Source organism: Ambystoma mexicanum, chromosome 7p, assembly GCF_040938575.1.
Source record: "Ambystoma mexicanum isolate Mex_15411 chromosome 7p, UKY_AmexF1_1, whole genome shotgun sequence".
Taxonomy (NCBI): domain Eukaryota; kingdom Metazoa; phylum Chordata; class Amphibia; order Caudata; family Ambystomatidae; genus Ambystoma; species Ambystoma mexicanum.
The window spans coordinates 94,334,671-94,359,963 of NC_090939.1; the positions used below are offsets into that span (position 1 = coordinate 94,334,671).

The following is a 25,293-nucleotide window of genomic DNA, read 5'->3' on the forward strand; positions in this document are numbered from 1 at the left end:
TACAAGCCTGTACTACATAGTAAAGTGGTAGCAATGGCTGAGCAGCCAGACTTATCTTAAGAGCAAGTGAGCAGTATCAGATAGTTACATAAAGGACAGCATTTACTATGATTCAAACAAACACTGACTCAAGGTTTCCAAGTAAAAGAATATACATTTATTTACTTTTTTAGTTGTATAACATTTCACTAAAGTAAAGCAGTAACAAAATCACACTCTTAATACACCACACCACTCCCAATAGTTTCCAGACAAGTTAAGCTCACAAAATGAAGTGGGAGCAAAATGGCACTCTGTTAATTAAAAAGGGAGGGAAAGACAAAGTTAGGCAGACATTGAACAATACCAACAGGTAAGTAAGCAGGGCAATCTAGAAAGAGGACCTCCAGTGATAGGATCAAACAAAATAGGCTTAAGGCCAAAGTCAATAGGACAAAAGTGTTTTGCTCAAGATCACACGGTTCAGGGGAGCTCGTGGTTAAGTCTTTGCCAAGAGTTCCGGACGAAGTTGGTCGGCAGAAAGTTAGTTCAAAGAGAAGAGAAGGACAAGCCCTCGGATTGGGGAAAGATTTCACACACTTTCACCGCGGCTGAACGGAACGAACAACCGGATTTTGAACAGTACCTTAAATGGAGAAGCTGTAGCTGAGGCGGACGTACCTGGTAGTTCCTGCAGGCTCACGATTCCTGAAGCGCCTGTCGGACTGACACAAAGTAGGAGGACTGGAGGGTCCTGCACTACCCAGGGAAGAAACCAACAGCAGAGTAAAGCAACAAATAAAAGGTGCGCTCCTTAAAACCCAAGCACGGTCCGACCTTCCTGGCTATCCGGCCCACTGTAGCTCTATACAGCGAATTCGACTAGAGGAGGAAGTCCTGGCTTGCAGTTTGGGCGAACTGGTTGGTCCCACCAGTTCAAGGGAAGAAGATTCCTAGAGGATCCTCTCTTGTCGTTCGAGTTGGAGATTCGGACCTGCAGCAGGGCTTCACCGGGTGGTTCAGTCGTTGTAGGGGTCTTCTTCTGTCAGCTCCTCGTCAGTTCTTTCGTTCCAGTAGTGACTCTCCTCTTCCAGACCCAGAGACCTGCTTTTTATGCAGTTTTCCCCCATTCACAAAGCATGGCTGTCAATCACACAGCAGGGTGGCTGTCCTGGCCGGACAGTCACCTAGCCAATCAAACAGGAGTGCGACTTGGGTTACCAAGGGAACCCATGGTAGGGGTCCTCAGACACATCCCTCACATCGTGCCTACCCAGACTTTCAGGCGCCTAAAGGAGGGCTTTTGTGCAGAAGCCCGCAAAAAGACAGTGAACAAAGGAACCAAATCTGATTTGGCGCGCAGAGATAAACACGAGAAAGACTTTACCAAAAAGAAATGGCGACTAAACCCAGCAAGAACAATATTAAAATCAATATGGTCAAGCAGGTTTAACTTCAAAGCTACCAAGATAGCCTAAAACAATACTATGGTTATTTAAGATAACCGCGGTAGGAAAAATAGGGTAGTTACCACTGCCACCAGCCAAGTCTTAATGGAAAGGGAGCAAAACAGTGCTCCAAGAGACACAGACAAAAAGGGATAAAGATTAACCCTTTCCCATACTCCATGTAAGATGGGGTGTACTGGGTCTGTGGTTCAAAGAGACTATGGGCCTCATTCCGAGTCCGGCGCTAACCAATGGCGGTAGTAGCGCCTTGGTCGGCACCGGACCCGTACCGGCACCGCTCTGGTGGAATGGGAAATTACCGCCCTATTCCGAGTTGACCAGGGCGGTAATTTCCCATTTCCCAGGGCTCTTCCCCATTCCCAAATGAGCCCCCATAGGACTCAATGGGAATGGGGAAATTGCAAATAACGGTGACCGTACTTTACGGTCACCGTTATTGGCTAAAAAGCCACTTTGCGCCCTCGTCCCTAACGCCTGCTAAAAGCAGGCGTTAGGGAAGAGGGCGCAAAGGGAACTCGGAATGTGGCGGTAAGGGATTACCGGCACCGGTCTCGTTAACGGTGACCGGTATCCCTTACCGCCATACTCGGAATGAGGCCCTATATAATGTTAATGGTAACTTTACATGTTTCTGGGAGACAGTAGTCAGTCCCAGAAACTGGAGTCAGGGGGAAGTCTGAAAGACAACCCTGTGTCACTGCACTTAGGGTGCTTTGTAACACACATAAGAAATTGATGGCTATGGAGTAGGTGAGGCTCCATAGCCCAAGATCACATAAAAAGGTAAAATACACACAGCAAAACACATGTAAGAGTGGGATAAAAGGCTCACATTCTTACCAAATGAACAAAAAAAAATCCTAGAAATCCAGCAAAGCTGCTGAGGGACTCAGTAGGTAAGGGAAATTAGCCATTTTGTAGAATTCGCCATAACAAGTCTAGTTGCTCTATTTCTGGTCTGTTCACTCTGGGATGGTTCTTGAAGTGGCTCTGATAGTCTCTCCATTTGTTATTGTTGGCCATTTCCACGGCAGATGATAATCAACGTGTCTTCGCCTGATGCTTGTGTGAACACATCCAATGTGAGTGCAAGTGTGAGGGAGTTAGCTGTGACATAATGGATGTATGCTGCGTCTCCTTCTCTTGCGGACTTTGTCCGGGATGGCTTGATATTTAATCAGCTGGGTTCTGATCTCCCCCAGACATGTGTACAATCTCATAATCATATTTCTGCAGATGGATGCCCTACCTCTGAATGTGCAGTGGCATCGCCGTTCGTGGATTCCCAAATATTGACAGTAACACCTGATGGTCTGTCACTAAGGTAAACCTCTTGCCAATGACAAATTGGGGGCAATATTCACACGGCCACACAGCTGCTAAGCAGTCCTTCTCTGATTGTAAGTATGCACCTTCAGTGGGCGACAACGCTCTGGTGGCATAGGCCACTATGTGTCTCGGCATGGAGTCTGCGGTGCTGCTTTGAGCCAGGATAGCCCACAGACCCACCGGGCTGGCATCTAAAATGATTTTGGTGTGCCAGGATGGGTTGAAATAGGTCAGCTGTTTGACTGTGGCTAAAGCGCACTCTACATGGTAAAACGCCTATTGGCATCCTTCTTAAGCAGCCGTCACAATGGGTCTGTTGTCATTGCATAATTGGGCAGTTATATGGCACAATAGCCTGCCATGCCAAGGAATGACCTCACTTCAGAGACTAGGTGCGTGCTGCCAGGTCATTGATGGTCATTGATGGTGCTGACCTTCTCAGGATCAAGTCTCATCCCCTCATCCAAAAATATATGACTGAAGAATCTGAGGTCCAGTTTGTTGATGTCTGCTTCCTGAAGCCCTCAATGCCTCTTCTTCCTGGTACGTGCAATAGATCAAGATGTCGTCGCTATAGAAGAAGGAAAATCTTGACCCTCTGGTTCCTGGAAACTATCAGCCAATCACGAACGTGCCCTTCATCTTGAAAATTATTGATAAGGTGGCAGGTTCTTAATATCAGGCCTTTGTGGAAACACAAGATATATTAGCAAATGAGCAATCAGGTTTCCGGGCAAACCATGGAACGGAAACAGCCTTATTAAACTTAAAAAACAATATTTCTGAAATCATCGAAGATGGAAATGTGACGTTACTGTTATTATTAGATTTGTCGTCAGCTTTTGATTTGGCTGACCACGACCTGTTAGCAGAAAGATTGGCACACATTGGGAAATGTTCTCCCCTGGCAGTATCTTGGTTTAAATCCTTTTTAGGGCCAAGAATGGCTTGTGGTGCTGGGAGAGAGGCTCAATCCCTGCGGACACCCCTTACATGTGGTGTTCCACAGGGATCATGCCTATCTCCATTACTCTTCAACATATACATCAAATGCCTATGTGTTCTTCTCTTGTCCCTGGGAGTAAAATGTGCTAACTACGCAGATGATACCCAGATAGTTTTTAAGCTATCTGGAGTATATAAAGATGACGTAGAATGTGTTAACAAAGTTTTTAAGCCAATCCAGAAATTGATGGCCTTGAACTCCCTTGCATTGAATGATTCGAAAATGGAACTATTGATTCTTGGAACGCCTCATAGATTGATAAACCTAGACACACAATACAAAAACTTTGAAATAAACGGGAACATTATCCCAGTGTCGGATTCAGTAAAGAAATTGGGAGTCTTTTTTGACTCTCATCTTTCTTTCCAAAAACATGTTTCCTATTTAAAAGCTTTGTGTTCATACTAGTTCCACTTGTTGTGGCAGATTTGCCCCTACTTATCAGAATCTACTAGGGCTCTGATTGCGGCAGCCATAGTGAACACGAAGTTGGACTATTGTAACAGTCTTCTGCTTGGGACATCGCAAGGTAACATTAAGAAACTTCAAGTTTCACAAAATGGTTCAGTTTGAGCTGTTTATGGACTCGATCGACGATCTCATGTTTCGTAATCCCACAGGAAACTTCACAGGTTTCCGGTGGAACAGTACATTCAGTTTAAAGGCGCTGTTATGGTGTTTAAATGTTTGATGGGTGAAGCCCTGCAATATCTTTCCTAAAGAGTAAAAAGAACTCTCACTCATCGGACCCTGTGTTCAAACAACAGGCTAACTTTGGAACAGCCATGTGTAATTTTAAGAAAGATTGGCAGAGCTAGCTTTAATGCTTGGGGCCCGCCTCTTTGGAATTCCCTCCCATTGGACATTCAAGGCTGCGCCTCAACTTGACTTTTTAGAAAACGGTTAAAAACATTCTTTTTTGACAGAAAACTGGATTAAAACTGTTAGTTGATCTAAGGTCTGGATGGATTCATGTCCTTCTGACCTTCTTCTTCTTCTGCGTGTGTTTTTACACAACAACTTTTTGTTTTATGTTTTGTCCATCTTGTGAGCGCCCTGAGGCCTTTGGGAGAGTGGCGCAATACAATTTTTTTTTAGATAGATATAGTTGAACGCCAACTTGATCAGGAGGAGTACTTGCCTGATGGCCTCCTGCATTATTTCTGCCGGCTAGGAAATCCCTAAGTTGAGGCCCTTGTATCAGAACATGCCGTTGTGAGTGGAGAATGTCATAATGACCCCCAATGTGGAGTGTAGCTCTAGCTGATGGTAACCCTTTTTAAATAGAGTTTGGAAAACCATGTGGCCCAGTTTAGTTGGACAATCATGTCTTCTCTGTTTGGTCATAGATGACTCTCCCATTGGAATGCTGTGTTGGCCACTCTCATATCTATGCATAGACGAATTTGCCCACCCTCCTTGGGTACCACCACCAGGGGCGATATCCAGGGTGTAGACCGTCAGCCATCTCAATGATGTAATTTTCCAATAGCTGGCAAAGCTCTTGTGACACCGCCTGTTAGAGGTGGAACTCCACCCTCCTACTGTGTTGAGGGACTGGGCCCACAGATTCCACAATGTGTAGTTTTACAACAGTCCCCTTTAGCTTCCCTAGTCTGCAAAATAAAAAGGTCTGGAAAGTTCTCACTGATCGATTCCTTCAACAGGGGGAATGATTGTCACCCTGCATATTGCCTGAGCATTTTGTGCTGTCTTACAATGGATCATACCACGTAGGAACCTGATAGTGGAAGACTCTGAAGTCCAGTACTTTTGTTGTCCTGTAACTGAATAAATACTGTCCTCTCATGGGGCTTCTCAACACATGGATCGGGCCGGTGGTCTATCGCCCCGTGTACTAACGTGCATTGAAACTGTCGTATGGATGGCAGCGGTGCACAAGCACCCCACTGGGATATTCTTGCCGTGAACCTGGACAATACGCCTTTATCTGCCATCTGGAGGAGCTCCTGTCGTCCTCCCATCATGTTAACCGTGGCTCCCGTGTCAATGAGAAAACAGTGGCTGACACCAACCATGTCAAGTGTCACTCACGAAGCATCCTCTGCTTCCAGATCTTCATGCATCAAGTTGACGTACTCGTCAGGGTATTCAAGGTATAACTCATGTGGCACGTCCATATATTCCGAATATGAGACGTGTGGCCCACCATATTGGTCAGTGTGTCCCGGGTAAAGGACAAACGGTCCGTCATACTGGTCATTCTTGTAGTCGAGATCTCTTTGATAGCCCGTACAAAACTGTGCAGGCCTTGCAGTGAGGGCTGAAAAGCCCCCCGTTAGGTGGTATGCAGAGTTTTGATCAGGGTTCAACAAATAGCCATGGGGTTTACTCTCATGACAGGGAATTGCCTGTCTTCCCTGTAGACAGTGTGGAAGTGACCTTCTCTGCCACACTTGGCACTCTGTGGGTTGATCGCCGGGCAGACCCCTCTGTGCAGGAATGCAAACCCACATCTTTAATACATCCTTGACGATCTACCAAGCTGTTTGGCCTGCTGACTGTATGGCAGGTCAGGCATTCTCTGTTGCGTGGAGGTACCATTGGAGGCTTGTCATGGCTTCTGGAAAACTGAAATGCTGCCACTGTCTCTTCCTTCTCCATTTTCTTCTTCGTAGACTCTATGGAGGCGGCCAGTATATCTACCCTTTCATACATTCTTGCTAGCTCTATAATGTTGTCAAGGGGCAGGGGCCTCTTTAGGACTTGTTTCTGGAACGTGGACGAGGTTGATCCTTTTATTATTCTGAGGCGGATGGCTTCTTCATCAGAGAAATTAGCAAATTGGCAGTGGACCATTTTCCGTCTAAGTCGCGTGATGAACTCGTCAATGGTTTCATGTGGCTGTTGGGTGCACTGATTGAATATGTATCTCTTATAGTCTCTATTCGGTTGCATGACTTGTTTTTTGTTGAGCCCCTCAATGAGTGTTTCACAGGTTGTCCTCTCTTTTTCTGGGATCGTTTTTATTATCGCTTTGACCTCCTTTCCTGCTAGATTTGTAAAAATGTCAGCCATAGTGGGTGTTGTTTCAGCCTCCACGACCCAGAAAAAAATCATTGAAATCTGACACTCCACCCCCTGGGCCCTTTGTCGTGCTCTGGCTGCAATTGGAGCAAGCTGCGCAGCCCTGGTGCCTGAAGTCGTAGGAGCCTGAGGGCCGCTGTACATTCTCGTCTATCATGATGCCTTCGGCAGGATGGTCTCAGGTGTGTACAACAGGGAGAAGGGGTTATTAATGGTATGGATGGCTGGATCAGCCAGGAAAGCTGGATGTAGTGACAGGACACATCTGGCAGGACACACCAGGAGGGATTTGATGGGAGGACTTGCCAGGATGTGACAACTTTTTTTGGCAGGAGTGTAGATCTGCATGAGTTGCTCTCTGAAGTGTATTTATTTGTCATGGCGCTGTACGAAACCAATTTTCAATACAATAAAAATGAGCAGGAGGTTACAATAAAAATATATAGTTTACAGTAAAACTTACAATACAATTAAGGCAGAAGTAAGAAGGTTTTTAGGGCAGAACGGAAGGTAGAATAGGAATTAATAGACCAGAGGGAGAGCATTCCAGTAAAGAGGAGCCAGAAGAGAAAAAGAATGGAAACGAGTGGCACAAGGGGGACGAGGAACAGTTAAAAGAAGGTGGGTTTTGGAAGAAAGAGTACGAGAGGGGACATAGAAGGGAACAAGAGAGGCATGGTTAATAGGAGCAAGTCCATAAAGAGCTTTAAATACGATACAGAAAACATTGAATTTAAGCTCAGAGTGAAAAAGTAGCCAGCGGAGAGAGGCCAAGGAAGGGGAAATTGTGTCACAAATAGGTAGGAAATACAAGAGACGGATAGAGGAATTGAAAATAGATTGAAGGGGAGCGACGGGGCGAGCCCAAAAAGAAGAACAGAACAGTAGAATAATCAGGAGAAAATTAAGGAAGAAATTAGAAGCTTCGCAGTACTGAAGATAAGGAGAGGTATAACTTTCCGGATGTTAAAAAGATTAATGCTGATGTATTTGAGATATGAAGAGCAAAGGAAAGATAAGTATCAAGATGAAGACCAAGGTTGCGGGAAGTCAGAGAAAAGGGCAGACGCAAAGAGAAAAAAAGAACAAATGGAGGGGAAACAAGAGGAGGGAGACTATTGGCGGGAAACAATAGAACTTCAGTCTTAGATGGATTAAGGACGAGAAAATGGTCCGACATCCAAGTTCTGATCGCGGAAAGCCAAGAAGAATGATTCTGCATCTTGTACTCATGGTTCCCTGAATCCTGCTGTTCCCATCTTCCTCTTGTATCCTGGCTTGCAACATTATGTGTTACTACTGACTTCTGCAATTGTATTCACTCTCCCCTCTTGCTTCTCCACTCTTTTTGACTGCTTACTCTCTGTTCTCTCCTCCTCTCCCTCTCTCCCTTTTCCTATCTCTTCCCCTCCTCCCATTACTTTATTCTATGCAGTTACTCTATCAGAATTGTCCCTGGACCTAGTATGATAGCAACCTCGTCTGTCTCCTCCCCCCTCTCCTTACTTGTTCCCTCCCCCTCACCTCCTCCAGCACTATCTGAAATGTCATCAGGCCTAGTATGATAGTCGCTTGTTTTGTTCCCCCCCTCCCTTTCTGCACCCCTCTCACTCACCTTTTGTTTTTCTCCAGCTCTACCAGAAATTTCGTCAGGCCTAGTACGGTAGTCGCCTGTCTGTTTCCATTTCCTTCCCACACCCCCACCCCCTTCCTTATCTATGTCTTAGTTCTTGCACTCTCTGAAATGTCGTCAGGCCGAGTACGATAGTTAATTTCATATCCTTACTGTTCATGGCCTGTTAGAATGTCAATGTATTTTCCCTTGTTCCCTCCCTTGCTTTGAAGCGCTTTGAAACACATTGTGTATAGGCGCTATATAAATAGACTATCATATCACTATCATATCAAGTGTATATCAGACATGAAAGAAGAAAAGGATAGAAAAGGTTGGGTGTCATCAGCATAAAAGTGATGAGACAACCAAAAAGAAGAGATAATCTTAGATAAAGGAGAAGTATATGAAGAGAAGAGAAATGGACCAAGGACAGACCCTTCTGGGACACCGTGTAGAAGAGGAAGGGAATCACAATTAACACCAGCCCAGCAAACTGAGTAGGAACGATTAGCATGATAGGATTGAAACCATGAAATTACAGAGTCTGAAAAGCCAAAGGAAGAAAGAGAAAGAATGAGTAATGAGTGATCCACCGTGTCAAAAGCAGCGGATAAGTCCAAAAGTATAAGAATAGAAGAGTGTTTTACATAGCGGGCAGAAAGAAGAGAGTCGCAAACAGATAAAAGAGAGGTTTCCGTAGTGTGAAGAGCTTGAAAGCCAGATTGAAAGCAGGGTAGAATAGAATTAAGAGTGACAAAGGAAGAAACCTGAGAGTAGACGAGATGTTCCAGTAATTTAGAAAGATAGGGCAGAAGAGAAATAGGATGGAAATTCGAAGAAATGGCAGGATCCAAAGAAGGTTTTTTTAGAACAGGAAGAATGACAGCATGTTTAAATAGAAGAGGAAAAGTAGAAGTACAAAAAAAGGGTAGCAGGGGCCCCTCTCTCAAAGAACACGGCATGATAACCTGTTGAGTGGTTTTTACCCACTTTGAGAGTCTGCAGCCATCACTTTTTGCTCACCGTACTTTTCACAAAGGAAGAATATCCATTTGCAGATCAGTCTTCGGCCTTGCTGCATCCTCTGTAGGCCTCCTGGGACGAAGAACGGGCCCCTTGACGGTTTTGAGGAAAAGCTGCTGCCGAATCCTTTCGAAAGGACAGCCATCGTTGTTGTTGTTGGAGTGTGCCCAAGGCACGTGCCGTCTCGGAGTCTGCCTTGATGGCCTGCAGCGACTCGTCCACCGCCTTGCCAAACAAGTTGTACCTGTCGAAGGGCATGTCCAATACCCTCGTCTGGACGTCCTGACGGAAGTTGGTGGCCTTGAGCCAACCACGCCGGCAAAGGCAAACGCTGTTACCCATCTGGCGGAAACCGGTGTCGGCGATGTCTGTGGCCACCGTGATGACATGGTCCAAAGCCACCACGCCTTCTTGAAGGATTTGAAGGGCCTCAGCCCTCTTGTCATCTAGGAGGAAATCCAGGAGAGGGGCGATTTTAAACCACAGCTCCCTGTCGTAGCGGGCCATGATAGCGAGAGCGTTGGCAGCCTTAATGGTCGTCGCCGCCGACAAGATGACCCGTCGTTCCATGGCATCCAGCTTCTTCCCCTCGCCGTCTCGTGGGGAAGTGAAAGTCGATGCTGCTGACCCAGCAGATTTCTTCCTGGCTGCCGCGGAGACCACTGAGTCTGGGGATGGCTGCTCTCTGAGATACATCGGTACAGAGTGTGGAACCCGATATTTCTTCTCGTACCGGTCTCTCTTCACCGGGGTCGAGGATGGGTTCTATAGGAGGGACAGCCCTTCATCCCAGATGTCGTCCAACAGCGGGACCGAGAGTACGGGCTTCCTCTTGGCCAATCGTTGCTGATAAAGGAAACCATCCTTCTTCCTTTCCTCGCGTTTGAGCTGGAACAGCTCCGAAGCCCTGGAGATCATGGCGTGGAAGGATCCGATCTCATCGGGGGGAGAAGCCCTGGATACCAGCGATGGAAGGTCCGTTCCGTCGTCATCGCCGTCGTCTGTATCCGGCTCCATCTCGTCCCTTGGCAGAGGGAATGGGGGCAAGGGTGGTACGGTGGAGGAGGATGGACTCATCTCCTCTTAGTCGGTGGATCCTCCGAACGGTCCAGGCGCCGGATCGCCCGTCAGCGTGGGCAGCCTTGTCCGTATCTCTGTGCACAGGATGTGCAGACCTTGTAGGATGTCCTCCAATCTGTCCGTCGGTGGTAGAGGCGGTTGCGACAGGAGTGTTGGGAGTGTGGTCATGTTCCTCCTCGCCCTGCCGTCAGTTCCCTCGTCACTCTCCCCATCCACCTCGTTGGGGTCCTTCCAGTAGTACTTGGCCTCGGCGAACTTCTTCTTGTCCAGCACTTCCTTCAGGCCTGAAAGCTCCTTCTCAGAAGAGATCTCTGAGTCTAGCTGGACCACTGCACCCGCCCTTCTTCTCGGCCAGGGGCGACGGTCTCGAGGAGATGAGTGGCATCTTCACGGGAGTCTTTTCAATGGGCACGAATGAAGATTCCCTCCGGGCAGGCAGGGAAACTCTCGTTTTGGTGGATGCCTCCTGGGAACCCGCCTTCGCGCCCTTCACCAGGGATGCCACCACTCCCTCTGGTTTGGTCTGGTGAACCTGGGCCTTCACAACCGTAGGCGCATCTGAGGCCTTCACCGTGTGGGGAGGGTCAGCACCTCGCTCCCTGTTGGCTTTCTCCATCGGAGACGATCGGTCCTTCTCCCGAAGCTTACCCGGTTGTTCCGACTTCCTTTTCTTCGCTGAGCCAGAGCGTTGGCTCGTAGTTGAAGGCGTCGGCGAAGCAGCACCGAGCCTGACTGCCGAGGAGCCCGTAGCCACAGCGCTCCCGGTGCCCGCAGACTCGCAGTGCTTTGCCTTTTGTTGGGCCCCTGTCACCGGAGCGCCCTCAAAGGTCTTAGAAGACCGCTCAGATTTTCTCTTGGGAGAAGAACGTTTCCGGGGCTCACCTGCTGCTGCAGCCTTTGTCTCCAGCCACTCAGCGAGCCGCTTGTGACGGTCCTTCATGGTGCGGGAGGACATGTCCTTGCAGAATGCACAGGCCTCCTCCACGTGCAATTTGTCCGAGTGTAGGCAGTAAAGCCACCGGGAGTGCCCATTCTCCTTGAAGACGTTCTGTAGTCCATATCCTGGGCAGATCCTGAACAGAGGCGTCGAGTCTCCTTTGTCTTCGGCCATGTCCACGTGGGGTAGGCCTCAAGTATCTTCTGGAATCCTCCAAGAAGTGAAGTTCAATGAAAATGTGCCCTTGAGGGGCGTAGAAGCTTCCGAAAACGGGTCCCCATTAATTGGATGATGAATCAGTGGAGCCTGAGGCACAATTGACCGAAAAAAATAGAGAAAATTCTCTGAAAAAACGCAATACGCAGTAGAAGCTCGAGAGCTATAGCACGAGGACTCCCAACACTTGAACGTGCGGTAAAAATCTAAAGATGGCTGCCAGAGGAGGGGCTTAGGTAGAGGGCAGTATGACCCAGAGACCAGTGATTGTGTATTAGGAGAAAGACAGTTCAGAAACGAAACTGAAACTGACTTTTTTCTTTACCGAGGATTCCCAGCCTGACGACGGGGAATATTCATGAGCATGCTAATCCATGCCATACCCCATGCTGGAGAATGGAAAAGTTCAGGACACACACCAAAAAGTAGACAGACAGACTGCCCAGGGTCCACGGAGGGCCGGTATAACAGCAAGCAGTCGCACAGAAGGACTGCAGTTCTTAAGGCTGGTATGCCCCACACCCAAGGGCCACTTGATGATATGAGCAGAAGACAATGGCAGTATATGGTATTGGCAGGACTTTCCTTTTGGATCATCAGCAGGAAGTAGAATATAATATCGGCAGAAGTTGCCTTCTGGGTTAGCTGCAGCACGTGGTAGCAACAACGTGGTGACAGGAATTGCCAGGGGGAATGTTTACAATGATCCAGGATGGAGGTGTGGTGCAGACATTGCTAGCAGGGATTTGCTGGCTCAAGAAGCGTGAACAGCAGGAGCAGTGTAGTACGTTTACTGTGTATTCATGTATTTAATTATTTTATCTAATTTCCAAGTTCCTTTCTCTTTACTTTGGATGGTGCCGGCCTCTTCCTTCACTGGAGTCAGGTGGCGCTCCTCTGCGCATGTCTGACGCCATCTTGCGAAGGGCCCAAAATGCACACACACGCTCCGTTTTAGAGCACTGGGTGCTCAGCTGATGTCGTTGGCTGCAGGCGCACTCCACTGCAGGTCCGTCGAGCGCTCTGTATCGCACAGAGCGCAGGCGCACTCCAGCACATCAGTCACAGAGCGTACCAGCAGTGTTGCCAACCTAGCGACTTTCTCGCTATATTTAGCGAGAAAGTACGCCCCCCTAGCGACTTTTTCATAAAAAAGCGGCTAGCGAGAAATCTAGCTACTTTTTTCAATTGGTTTGGAGACTTGCTCATTTATGCAAGTTTCCAAACCAATTGAAAAAAGTGCTGTCATTCGCCCGTTTTCTAACGGGAGTAATGTAAAAACACACTAATAACTTGAAAGGGAGGTGTTAAAAGGGGAGGGGGCCACAGTAAAACACACTGATAACTTAAAAGGGAGGTGTTAAAGGGGAGGGGGCCGCAGTAAAAGCCATAAATCGCAGGGGGAAAGAGGAGGTAATTATGCAAATTAGGCAGTGACGTCATCTAGCTACTTCTGGCGACTTCTAGGGGAGCCAATAGCTACTTTCTTCACTGAGGAGTTGGCAACACTGCGTACCAGTACCATGCGGGTAGCAGCAACACACCGCAGGTTGCAGTAGCTCGTCGCAAGTTGTTACCTTCACTGGAAAAACAGACAACACACAGGCATGGGTGGATAAATAACAGATCTCTATATTAACCTCCTTTCTCTTCCCCCTTCACATGAGCATCCCCCAGGCACACTGTTTTGTATTGTCAAAAAGCGATAGGGTGAGTGGGAGGGCACTTCATTGCAACTCTATATTAACCTCCTTTCTCTTCCCCCTTCACGTGAGCATCCCCCAGGCACACTGGTCACGTCCTAAAAGGGCCAGTGTAACAGATACAAACGGCCCCTTTAAGCAGCACTGAACTCTTACCAACCGGTGGGCCATGTATGGCATCTTTGGGGAGCACTAATGTTTTGCAACCCACTGTCACATGCATGGCTTTGTTAAGCATTTCTAAATGCTTACAATCCCCTGCAAAAACTGCACCACCCTCAGCAGTCTCTCAGTGCCCCAGTGCCCAAGAACCTACGGGAGAAAGAGAGTGAATGCCTATGGAAGCCAATGAGAAGGACACAAGGAGGAGCGTGCCTGCAGCATCCTACTCCCTATTGGCGATAGCCTGGAGCGGAGGGGTAGAGTAGGACTGCTCAGCAGTGAGTCTGTGAGGGAAACCAAAACAAAGACGGCAATCAAGGCTGAAATAGTGTTGGGCCACATTGCTGAATATCGCGGCTGGTTAAAAATGCAATCAAGTGCAAAGATGTACATGTACTTAGTCCTGAAAAGCCAATCCCTGCAGGGCTCAAATTGCCAACTGCTGGATGCATCAGTTGCAATTCGAATTTCTGGTAGTGGACTTTGAAGGGACATATCCTTAGTCAGGTTGAGGTTTTCGTCAGCGAAACCAGAGCTTTTTTCAAGGAACTGAATGTTGTGCCATTGCCACATGGCCTGCACCCACTGCAGCAGAAACTCTGCCTGTAAAACCCTAATGTATATTCTACATACAGGGTGTGGGGGGTTGGATGCATGAAGATATCAGACCCAAGAGCATTTTATATTGTTTGCTTGTTACTGTAGTTTGTGATCAAATCTAATTTGCCAACCCAAAAATGCCTAAAAATCTTCTGTCCATTGGTTTTGGACTGTTGACATGTCAGAGACAGCTCCAAAGAATTGTATCCTGTTTCATGGTTCCAGGAAAAACTTGTCTCTCTTTTCTGCAATGCCCATTTGCTCGAAGATACGAAGACAATGGTAAAAAGCTTTTGCTGGGAAGATGTACTGCCACTCGGGCCAGGACCTTGGTGAACTACCCTAGAGGAGGATTACAGGCAGAAGGGCAAGAGACTGAATGGACAGTGATCATTTCCTGAGTGGAACCTGAGCTAACAACATGCTTGCCATGGATCAGGACATGAGGCATCCCGCAGGTCAAGAAAGAGCGGAAAATGTCAAGGCTGGAAATCAGTGTCTGAGAGTGTCAATATTTTAATGGTTTGACACCCGAATTATGTGTTCAGAGTCCTGAGAAACATGAATGGCTGCATGCCCTTCAAACCTTTTCACCTTAAAAAGTAATGCAAAGTTATTATTTTCTTGGGATAAATTGATGTTTCTGTGAATATGGGGCAGAACAAATCTGGTGATTGGAAAGCTGCTCATTCTAGTGGACCATCGTCAGCCAAACAAGGCATGGTTCTCTGAGGTCCTCGAGTTCTCATATCAAACACTGATAATGCTGCCATTGAGGACATACCTCTATCTCAAGAGGAGGGCCCCATTCTTGATCCATTCCATCTGTCTGTTTCCTTTGCAGTTTGGTCCATGAGGATCTGATTTGTGGAGATGGTTTAAGTTAATTACCTGTAACTATTGTATTGTTCTCCAGCATGGGTCTGGCATGGATTCACATGCTCATGAATATTCCACGTCGTCAGGCTGGGACCCCTCAGTAAAAGAAAAAAAAGTTTCACTTTCACTTCAAGACTGTATTCCTCCTCTAAACCAATCACTGTCCTCTGGGTCAGACTGCCCCCATCCAATAACAATCCTCTCCCTAGGCTCCACCCCTGTTGGCCATCTTCAGATTTGGTAAGCACATAAAGTGGCAGTATGAACCAAGAAGAGCCACAGAGGGGACGGAGGGAGGGTTTGCATGTGAATCCATGCCTGACCCATGCTGGAGAACAATAGTTACAGGTAAGTAACTGAAACCTTCTCCAGCATCGGCCTGGCATGGATTCACATGCTCATGAATAACGATTACACAGCAGTACATATATACAACCATAGGAGGTGGCAAGGCTCAACAGAAGCAATAACACACACCTGTGGAACAGGCTCACCTCAAACAAACAGGTTGCGTAGCACCGCTTGGCCGACTTGGGACTTCTCCCTGGAATCCCTGTTGACACAGTAGAACCTCATGAAGGTGTGCGTGGACCTCCACATAGCAACCCTGCAGATGTCAAGCAGGGGCACACCAGAGAGAAACACTGTTGTTGCTGCTATGGCTCTGGAGGAGTGGGCTCTCCGCCGGACTGGCAGTGGCCTGCTCGCTAGTCTATGAAAGCACATGATGCAGCCGGAGAGTCACCTGGAGATAGAAGCCTTCGATAAGGCCTTTCCTTGATTTACAGGTCCAAAGTTGACAAATAACTGAGAAGTCTTCAGAAAATTCTGCGTACGTGCCACGTGGAGCTTCAAGGCATGAGCAACGTCCAGCAAATGCAAGGCCCTTTCCGCTGGTGACAACGGATTCAGGAAGAAGACAGGTAACACCAAAGGTTCGTTGAGGTGGCATTCCGACAGTACCTTTGGCATGAAGTTGGGGTGTGTACGCAGCACCACCCTGGAAGCGTGGAAAGACAAGTAAGGCTGCTTGCAAGACAGGGCCTGGATCTCCCCGATCCGCCTGGCCGAGGTGATAGCCATGAGGAAAGTCCTGAAGAGTCCCTTGCGGCACTCCTTGATGAGTCTGTGAGACCACAGCAAAGGTCTGCCCGGAGACCTGGTGTACCTGGACATGGCGGCGAGATGCACCTTGATAGAGGTATGAGCCAATCCCGCTTTGGCCAGGGAAAGCAAGTATGGTAGAGATTGTGGGGCCGTGGCACACAGCAGGGTAATCTTCTGAGTCTGGCTCCACACAGAGAAACATTTCCATTTATGTCCGTAGCACTTCAATGTTGAGGAGGACCTGGCCCTGGCCAGAATGTCCCTACATTCTGCAGGTAAAGCATAACCCCCAAACTGTAGGAGCCATTCCCTCAGGTTTAGAGACTCCGAGTCATGATGCAGAATTGCCCCCCTTCTCTGGCGAGAAGGTCCGAGGACAGTGGCAGCCTGATGGGCGGGGCCACTGACAGAAGCAGCAGGTCCGGATACCAGATTTGTCTTGCCCACGCTGGGGCGACGAGTATCATCCTGCAGTGGCACTGTCTGAGTGTGTTGCTCACACATAAAAGGAGGGGAAATGGAGGAAAAACGTACAGGAACCGTCCCTCCCACGGGAACAAAAACGCGTCCCTCATGCTCCTCAGTTGAGGGAAGCTGCTAGCGAACCTCTGGCACTTGGCATTCACCGCCGAACAATCTGGGGCTGCTCCCATTTGCCGAACAGAAGATCAACCTGATCCTGGCGAAGTTCCCGCTCGTGGCAAGAACGCAGTTCCCTGCTGAGCCAGTCCATGATGGTGTTCTTGACTTCCACCAGGTGAAACGGGACGAGGAACATGCCTTGAATGGCCCAAGTCCTGGGCCTCTTTGGAGAGTCCCGGGGAGTGGGTCCTCCCTTGTTTCCAGATGTAGAACATGGTGGTGGTGTTGTCTGTGAAGATCCTTACTACCTTGCCCTTCAACAACGGCAGAAAAGACTTGAGGGCCAAGAATACGGCCCGTAGTTCCAGCACGTTGATTTGGAGGCCAGTTTCTTCCGGTTGCCAGAGGCCTCTGACGTTCAACTGTCCGGTGTGGGCTCCCCATCCCTCTAGAGAGGCGTCCATGGTGACTGTCTCCTGGTAAGGAGGACACTGAAAAGGAGTCCCCTGGACGAGATGTGTCTGAACACCCCACCACTGTATCACCCGACGGAACTCCTCGGGTGATACAGGGAGGTTTTGAGGGAGGTTTTGTCCGCAAAGTTCCCCGACACTTGCATACACCTCGCATCCAGGAACTCCTGTAGAGGTCTCATGTGAAGTCTGCAGAGTCAAACGAGGCTGATGCAGAAGGACATCATGCCCAGCAGAGACTTGATGGACCGAACCGCTGTCGTCTGAGCCGACGACAAGCGCTTCACTTTGCAGTGTATGGCACTCACCCTCTCCTTCAAGGCCGACGCCAAACACGTCACTGCGTTGAGTCGGGCAACTAGGAACAGCACGTCCTGAGATGGCATCAAGCAAGACTTAGCATAGTATATGGAGAACTCCAACTCGGTCAACAGACGTATGGTCTTCGATGTGTGCTAGTTTACCACAGAGTGTGCACGGGAACGCACCAGCCAGTCGGCCAGGTAGGGGTATACGTGGATCCCTTGTAGATGAAGATGTGCCGTCAGCGGGGGCCAGGCACTTGGTAAAAACCCTCATGGCCGACCTCGGGACGAAAGGCAGAGCCTTGAACTGGTAGTGCTGACCTTGAAATAAGAATCATAGGAATTTGCTGTGTTTCTTGTGAATGGGGATGTGGAAGTAGGCCTCATCCCGATCCAACAACGTCAGAAAATCTCCTTGGTCCATCTGGCCCAGCACGTGTTGCAACGTAACCATCCAGAACTTTTGGGACTTTAAGTACTTCTTGAGACAGCGTAGATCCAGGATTGGCCTTCAACCCCCTATTTTCTTTCAAACCAGAATGTATCTGGAATATACTCCGGAGCCCCGGAGACGCTTGGGGACAGGTTCTACTGCCCCTTCTGTAACATGGTCCGCACCTCTTGCAGCTGTGGCCCGTGTTGTTCCTGTTGCTGAATCAGAAGGGTACCAGGACACCTGCGTTGTAATACCAAGGTGCACCCCTGTCCGAGAACATCCAGCACCCATCTGTCTGTGGTGATCTTTTCCCACGTGCTGAAAAACTTTGCCAGCTGGCTTCCCACTGGGGTGCATAGGTGGGTGCTCGAGGCCATGGCTGGTTCAGGCCTGCTTGGGGGTCAGAGCTCTGCCCTGCGGGTGGCGCCGCCACTGTCGTCCGCTGCTTTGAGAGCACCCCCTGTACGCTTCTTAAGTGGAAGAGCGTGAAGGCTGCCGTATGGGGTATTATAATCTTTGGAAGATCTTTCTGTCTTTCCTCTGGAATAGTAAAAGGACGACAATCGTCGGAGCTGCAAAGTTCCCAGGGAGCGTGTCATCTCTGTGTCTGTCTTTATTGCCTGCAAAATCCTGTCAACTGCCTTTCCGAAGAGGTTCTCCCTGTCGAATGGCATATCCAGCACCTTAGTCTGAACGTCCTGGTGGACATTTGTTGCCTTCAACCAACCTTGACGACGCTGGGACACCCCAATCCCCATCTGGCGGAAACCTGTGTACGCAATGTCCACTGCCACTGTGATGGCGTGATCCGAGGCCACTTCCCCTTCCTGAAAGAGTTCTAGCGCCTCAGCCTTTTTGTCTTCGAGCAGGAAGTCCAGAATAGGGCCCAGCTTGAACCATAGTTCCCAGTCAGATCTGGACAAAATAGCTAGGGCGTTAGCTGCTTTGATGGTAGAGTCTGCTGTATAAATGATCCTCTTGCCCACTGCATCCAGCTTCTTCCCCTTCTGGTCCGGAGGTATCATGGCTGCCAATGACAGGATCACAGAGAGATTCCTGACTGTGGCCGAGACCACTGAATCAGCAAGGGCTGAGACCTTAAGCACCTGGGAGCTGAATCTGGCACCCTGCACTTTTTCTCCAATCTGTTCCGCTTGGTCGGAGCTGTACTTGGATTTTTCATTAGAGCTAGGCCCTCCTCCCAGATGTCGTCCAGGAAGGAAATGGATATGATGGTCTTTTTTCTCGACTTGCGCCACTGGCACAGGAAACCATCTTCCTTAGTCTCCTCTGGAACCAACTGAAACAGTTCAGAGGCCCTTGACATGACAGAATGAAAGGATCCCACTTCGTCTGGTGGGGAGGCCCTATGGGGCACGTCCGCGTGCAGCGTTTCTCTGTCAGCCGTGATTAAATAGTCATCCTTGTCGGTGCCCGTAGCCGTGGTTGCCGTGCTCATGTCCATATGTGGGTCTGGGGCTGCAGGTGAGGTCTTCTCGCAACGAGGTGGTGGAAGAGTCGGATGATGCTGAGGCCCAGCGCCCCCTTTGGACTTTCTCTTACGCGGGGGAGATTTCAACCTCAGAGATTCTGGCTTCTCCCGTGGAGGTGGAGATCCTGTTGAAGGCATCCTTTGCTGGATTTCTGTGACCAGTATATGCAAGGTCGCTAGAATGTCCAGCGACACGTCCATAGGTGTAGGGGTGAAAAGAGTCTGCGGAGTGTGGTCTGGGCTAAAGCATCATCTCTTGCGAGCTGGGGACCCAGGACCACCTACCCCAGATCCTCTCACTTCGTGATCTGTGTAGTAACCATCCTACGGATCATTCTCTCCCTCATCAGTACTTGAGTAGATCTGCTCCGGCCTATCTGGAGCAGCCCGCTGGTCCACTTCCCGGAGAAGTTCCAAAGGCGGGACCGTCTCTCTCTCCGTCTCAGGAGGTTGCTGGGTCGGTGCGGCCGCCTGGTCTTTTCCTGTCCCCTGCACCTTTGTCGCTGCCTCTGCAGCCGTATCTCGCCTTTGGGGCAAGGACACCCGTGGAGTGGCTGTCACTTCTTTTGTGGACCCACTCTCCTTCAGAGCTGCCATAGTGGATGTCGTTGACTTCGTCGACGAACTGCTCGTCGCTGCTTTCGTCGACGGCGCCGTCGTCTTCGACTCAGTTGAACTGGCATGCTGCAATTTTTTAGACAGCTTCGACTTATCCTCTCCGGACGTGTCGTTGGCATGCAGTGAGGTCTTAGCGAGCTTTGACGAGTCCTCTCCGGACTTGTCCGTTGTCTGTTTATCCACGGACACAGAGAGTTTGGACAGAGTTAATGACTCTCTTTGAAGGTGTTCCTCATTGGCAGGCTCATAGTGAAGGCTGACAGTGATGGCGATTACCTTTTGTCTGACTCGGGACCTGTATCAGCGGCATACCCAACAGAGCAGAGCTTGGCCTTCTGTTGGACCTCTGCGTGTTGGCGACCTCAAAGCATTTCCACCACCTCCCGGTGGGATTTCGCTCCTCGGCCCAGCTCGTCCTGAGTGAGGCTTGACCCTGCCCAGAGGCTGAGTCAGTGGCCTAGCTCGACTTGAGCCATGCTGACAGTATGCTGAGCGGTCTTTTTTGGTTTTCTTCGAGAAACCACGGCACACCTCGCATCCCTCCTCATTGTGGTCTGGATGCAGGCATTATAAGAATTTATGATGCAGATCTTCCACAAAGGTGTTTCTTAATCCACATTTCGTGCAGAGTTTGAAGAGGCTTCGACTTTCCTTCTTCTCCTCAGTCATGCTGAAAGGCGCGAAGTAGGCCCAAATCCGGGCCTTCTTGAAACTTCGATGACGATCCGACAGTGGATGAAGATCTTCGCCAGTAGCAGATCCCCGCTGCCGGTCTCTGTCCTTTGTCAAAGCTGATCAAGCAAACATCAGTCAAAAAAGTTTAGCTATTTTGACAAAATTTGAAAAAAACAGCTTAGAGAGCAACTTGAGGACTCCCAACACTGAAGCGTGCAGTACAAATCTGAAGATGGCCACCAGGGGTGGGGCTTAGGGTGAAGACTGCCATTGGATGGGGGCAGTATGACCCACAGGACAGTGATTGGTTTAGAGGAGAAATACGGCTTTGAAGTGAAACTGTTTTTTCATTTACTGAGGACTCCAACCCTGACGACAGGGAATATTCATGTGCATGTGAATCCATGACAGGGCCCATGCTGAAGAAATAGGTCTATCAATGGAACCTAGGTAGACTATGAAGCAGATAGGACTCTACACAAAATGCATGCAAGAAGGAGTCTCAAATTGTATTTGACCAATTCCGACGATGTTCGTACCCCAGATCACCTCTTTATAATTTATGGAGTCTCTTTTCCGGGTCTGAGAGCCTCTAAGGCTTTTACCGCAAGGTGGAAAGTTTCTTTCATTTTAGAACGCTAAAACCGGGAAATTTCTGCCTAGCTACTGACTTGCATGCTCAACAGGTCCAGGTTAAGGAGGCTTTGGTTGCCTTTCAAAGACATGCTCTGCGTGAAACCACGTGCAAGACAATAACTTAGACTGGGCTCCATTGCTTCTAGATTGCAGCTCAAGGGCCAAGACTAGTTTTTGAAAAGCAGCCCTTAGGAATAGTTGATACACTGATACAGAAACTGATGGTTGAAGTGGGAAGCATGCAGAAGGGAGGTCCTGAGCGGAGTCATGGTTGTTGTTGCAGTCACGCACTTTCTCTATATTTTTATCTATTTAATTTCTGCTGCTGCACTCCTTGCCCACCGCATCGCCGCTCTCTGCCCCAACTTTCAGTGCTATGCGGACGATACCCAGCTCATTTTCAGGCTACCCTCGGCCTCCTCCTCTCCTTCCCTCATCTCTGACTGTCTGTCAGCTATCCAGGAATGGTGTGCCGCCAATGACCTCTGCCTTAATGCCAGTAAGACTGAGATTCTACTCATCGGCACACCCACTCCCTCCTTCCCTGCAGCTCTCTTGGCCCTCTTCCTGCACCTACCTGCACGGCAAAAAACCTCGGGGTTATCTTCGACTCCACACTCTCCTTCTCTCCTCATATATCTGACGTCTCTAAGATGTCACACTGCCAGCTGCACCTCCTCAGAGGTATTCTTCCCTTCCTCTCCTTCCCCCAGAAGCTCACTGTCTCACGAGTCCTGGTTCTCTCAAAGCTGGACTACTGTAACAGCCTCTATCTTAATCTGCCTGCCTCTACTCTCTGCCCTCTGCAACTCATCCAGAACAGAACTGCGAGACTTGTCCTTGGCCTTAAGCCCAGGGACCGTATCTCTCCAGGACTGAAGTCTCTACACTGGCTCCCAGTGGCTGCGAGGATAAAGTTCAAAACCCTCTGCATTGTCCACAAGGCCTTCTGGGGCCTGGGGCCTAAATACCTTCAACTCTCTCTTCCTAAATATCTTCCTTCCCGAGCCCTTCGCTCATCCGTCTCCAACTCCCTCTGGGTCAGCTGCTTCTCGAAGCAACGAGCTGTGGGTAGATCTCTCTCCGCGGCAGGGGCCTCCCTCTCGAACAGCCTTCCTGCCTTCCTGAAACTTGAGGAGAACCATCTACGGTTCCGGAAGCACCTCAAAACCTTCCTCTTTGCTTCTGCTTTCTCTCTCCCTCTCCCCTGCTAATTCTTCGCTGAATCTGCACCGAATCTGCAACTGGGCCACTGTCGCCGACCTCGGTCCTGGGCCCAGCCACTCTGCACTTGCACTGCCTCGCTGGCAACCCCTGCTCTGCGGGACTGTCTCTGTATCCCTACAGCCCCCGTTCCCAGCACTTGTCTGCACTTACCTTGCACTTGCCACCAGCTGGCCCTATTCATTTTATTATATATACTTACCTTGTACTGCACTTGCCCCTTCCCCTCCCCTTGCGCTTTGTCCCTTCCCCCTTCCCCTGCACTTGCGCGATCTGAATGACACTTGGCCTAGTAGGATCGTTGTCTGTCTTCCCCCGTTTCCCCCTCCCTGCCTCGTTGCGCCTTGAAACACTTGAAACGCTTGTGTATAGGCGCGTGACAAATGCCATATAATATCATATCATATCATGCGATCGTTCTGTCTCCTTCTCAGAAACGACATGCAATAAGTATGAAGAAAAGAGGATTACAGAGAAGGAGGTCTGTTGTCAGTAGTGAGTAACCTTAACAGAATATGTGACATTGTCAGTTAAAGAAAATGAGCTGCAATGTTTTTACAAATATACATTTTTTGTTGTTTATTTCATTTTTTGAATACTGGTCCAATAAAAAACACGAAACCAGGGTAATGATGCAATTACATTTTTTGTGCTGGAAAATATACATATATTTTGTCTCTGCATCTGTTATTGCAGATGAATTGCTAGGGTTTGACTATGCTAATGCAAATAAGTTAAATATGGGCACAACACTGGGTGCCGAGGAGAGGAATAGGACATCTTGCGTTAAGGATGTGTCAAAGTTCAATTTCCTTATAAACAAACATACCTTCTCTCTGTACATTGTTGTTGATTGTGCTGCATTTGCGGCCATTGCTGACAGATGTGCTAATACATTTGAGTATATCAAAGATCCAGAAGTAAAGCTTATCATTATAACCCACATTTCCTCTAGTTCTGAAAATTAATAGAAACAGAACAACAAATTATGAGCCGGTGGTGAATGTGCTATTAACAATGCAATAATAACAAAACCAATGTAAAATACAAGACTTTGTTATCATAGTGGTTACAACTTATTGTTCAATGAACACAAAACAGAATGTTTCCTTTGCCTTTTCGTACCCAAGCACCAACCTTTTTGACTAGGCCCCTTTCCCTTTAAGACATGTAGCTTGCCGCTCAAATTATGCCCTGACCCTTCATATCAGAACATTAACTGCCCAAAAGCCCACTGTGAGGTGTCAGAAATGTGCGGTCGGACAACTTGGTGAAAGGTTTTCACAAAATGCATTTTTTATAAATTTAAAAGGTTTGATAACGCCTCACTATCCCTAACATAAGGAGGAATTCCCTGCCTATCAAAAATAAACTAAAGGAAACACTCTAACAAAAGGAATCTGCCCCTCACATTTATACGTTAAACTTATATATGAAATATATGGCAATTTAAATATAACAAAAATAACAGTTATGTTCAACACAGACCCAATATCTGTATATCCTTGTAACCTAGGTCGATTCCCCGTTCACAGATTTAAAGCAGTATCCACCAGATCAAATAAACAAGTTCCTTTTGTATCCAAGTTTGAATTATAAAAGTTATTCATACTCCAAAAGTCTTTCACTTGGACTTGCTCAAATAGTTCACTTTAGATAACAAGTTTTTGGTCCTTGTTACGAGTTGGGCGGTGTTCTGGCTGTAAATCTGCCGGAAAACCTCCTAACTGAATTACCATTACTGCCTCTTGGTCTGGCGGTGGCAATGTAAATCACTCTTTATTTATGAGTCCATACTCTGGGGCTTTTTTGGCGGAATTACCACAGCAGTAATTCTGCCGATTTTGATGACTGCTCAGCGGAGACTTGGATGATTTATGTGCACTATTGTGTTGGGGGTAAATGCTTCACTCCACGGCCATAGTCGTAGTAAGGCGCAGCGGAAATATTGGTGGTAATTCCATTACCAGCAATTATTTTCTGCTCCTCCATACTTATAATGAGGCACTTTGTCTTTTTTCACTTATAGCAAAAGTTCAACAAAACTACTTCTTGATAAATGAAACACTTCTACAATTTCCAATTTATCAACAACCCAGTTTGTCAGGATGCCTCCACAACAGTTCATGAGACACTTTTAGTGAGTTTGTCACTTCTTCTTGACATATAAACCTTCTACCACAATATAGTACTTCAATAACAAACCTGGCAGGAATACCACTGAAAAGGTCCCTATCCTGGTATACCCACCTGCCAGGACAAAAGCAAAACTCCTAACCATGTTAGAAGTACTCTCTGGAGAGGTCAACTTTAAATCATTAAGAAAGGCTTTAACTTTCAAACACATTGGCAATCGCAACTTCTTTTAGGAAAACATATTACAACTTGATACTGGTTGTTATACTCTTGGTTTTGCCACACTCAATGCAGGTTTAGTTCTTCTCCTCCTGAACACTCCATATGAAGAGGGCCCTTCTCCTGCCACTTCTGTTACCCACTTTCCCATCAACAAACTGCTGATCATGTTTCCTTCTCACATTGCCTTTTATTTGGCTTAAACAATGCTTGTTTTAATTTTGCTTAACTGTTGTATCTTTCTTATTCTGCCAGCAACATTTATAACCCTAGTGCAACAATGTTTTCTTGTTATTCAGCTCACATACTTTACAAGTGTTGTAATGGATTCCCCCCTCTTTACT

The 25,293-nt window shown here is 48.0% G+C and overlaps 1 long non-coding RNA gene across 1 annotated transcript in view; it reads right to left on the bottom strand.

Annotated features, from left to right (window-relative positions):
- The window catches only part of LOC138526510 (uncharacterized), a 157,600-nt gene that overhangs the window by 14,169 nt on the left and 118,138 nt on the right, over window positions 1-25,293 (bottom strand). The window contains exon 2 of the long non-coding RNA XR_011283596.1: window positions 23,424-23,551. This is a non-coding gene — a long non-coding RNA (uncharacterized lncRNA). The remainder of the gene's footprint in view (window positions 1-23,423; window positions 23,552-25,293) is intronic.